The sequence below is a fragment of the Limulus polyphemus genome, unplaced genomic scaffold (genome assembly GCF_000517525.1).
Source record: "Limulus polyphemus unplaced genomic scaffold, Limulus_polyphemus-2.1.2 Scaffold892, whole genome shotgun sequence".
In the NCBI taxonomy this organism is placed as follows: domain Eukaryota; kingdom Metazoa; phylum Arthropoda; class Merostomata; order Xiphosura; family Limulidae; genus Limulus; species Limulus polyphemus.
The window spans coordinates 258,601-260,326 of record NW_013666502.1 but is presented as its reverse complement, the minus strand read 5'-3'; the positions used below and the strand labels follow the sequence as shown (position 1 = coordinate 260,326).

At 30.9% G+C, this 1,726-nt stretch overlaps 1 protein-coding gene across 6 annotated transcripts in view; it reads right to left on the bottom strand.

The window, feature by feature from the left end:
• The window catches only part of LOC106461071 (ribonuclease Oy-like), a 24,666-nt gene that overhangs the window by 9,428 nt on the left and 13,512 nt on the right, over positions 1-1,726 (bottom strand). The window lies entirely within an intron of this gene.

The window sequence follows — 1,726 nt, the reverse complement described above, 5'->3', positions numbered from 1 at the left end:
GGGGTATGCTAAAGGAGAAGGTGTACTCAATGAAAATCACAGATGTAACACACTTGATTGAACGCATAAAGAGTGAAGGTGCTAAAATCGACGGCAATGTGGAGTTATTACATCGAGTTCATGTGAATCTTCCAAAGCCCATCAACCTTTCCATCATAAATGATGGAAATCATATTGAAGATGTTATTTGTTAATATTCCAATTGAATAAAATGTTGAAAATTTCATTTCTTGAAAATCTGCATTTTTGCCAATGTGTCCAGACTTCAGGGACACCGTGTAGAGTTAAACATAAGAGAGAACTATTAACAAATCTTGAATAAGAGGATGTGACAGGTGGATGTGATAAGAGGGGTCTGATAGCTCTATAACCAAAATAATTTAAGGCTATAAAAATTATGGTTTGTCTGAGCAATGACGATTTTATAGTGAATAATTTACATTTAATTTCACAGTTATTGGAGGGGTGATGGATAAAATAGAGAAGAGAAGAAGCCTAGAGAAAATGAGTCACACTAGAGGAAATTCAGGATTTTATAAATATTGCCTTATAAAATTAAGAACTTAAAACTTGTATTCTATTGAAATATGGATTTGTCAGGTACTTACTTTTTAGTAGTATACATAGTAATGTAAGTATAAGAGTGTTTTGGGCTAAGGATTCTTCTAAAGTAGGTGTGTGTGATTTGTTGGTGATAAATTCAACAATAAACAAACACCATACATTCCATTTTTAAAATAATATATATATATTCAAAAGAAGTTAAAAGTATGTACAAAATTCTTTACACTATGACGATCATAGTTGTATATGAAACACAATACCATTCTCTTCTTGTCAAAAGTCCACTTAGGCCTGTTCAATTGCTTTAGAATTCAGTTGACAAGCCGAATTATTTTTCTCTATTGTTATCACAGTAGTATACATATATAATTCACATACACTGTTGCATGAGTTACTGCAATTGTATTCTGTACTTCCAATAATCATCTGCTTTTCGTCAAAGACCACTCAAGCGGGTTCAATTAGGTTAAAACACCCTTTTACAAGACAAATTATTCTCCTTATCTTTTTCAAAATATTAATCTCTAGCATATCAACCTTTAGGCATTTAACTCCTACAACAGTTAACTTTACATTTTCTAACTTTTCTCTCATCGAACTTCTCTTTTCTGTGACTTTACTTTTTACTCCCTCTCTCTTGCTGCCCCTCTGGTCACAGCTATTCATACGTCTATCACTTAATCCTTCTAGAAATCTCCATACCCTCGGCATCAATGGATTGCAAACACAAAATTCAATAGTCTCAACATCAATGAATTATAAACACAGAATAAATTAATTAATAATACTACATACACTAAACAGTCTTTTATATCTGACAGGATTGTTAGCTAAGATTTTATGCTATACTAATTGGTATAACATAAACAAAAATTAGTTTAATAACCTTGTGTCATGCGCAGTAAATGATACCCATGATGATAGAGTTAAAGTGAAAACATTTTGTTGAGGTGTAAGAAAATACTATACCTTCAAATAATTAAGTCTGATATATTACCCTTAGAAGCATTTCTCTATTCTAGCTTAAAAACAAGTATTAAGAATATAAAACTACAAGAACATTTGTGTTGGTTTTTTACACAATAAAACAATGCTTTGCATGTCCTTTTCCAAATGCATGTGTGTGTGTATATATATATATATATATATATATATATATACA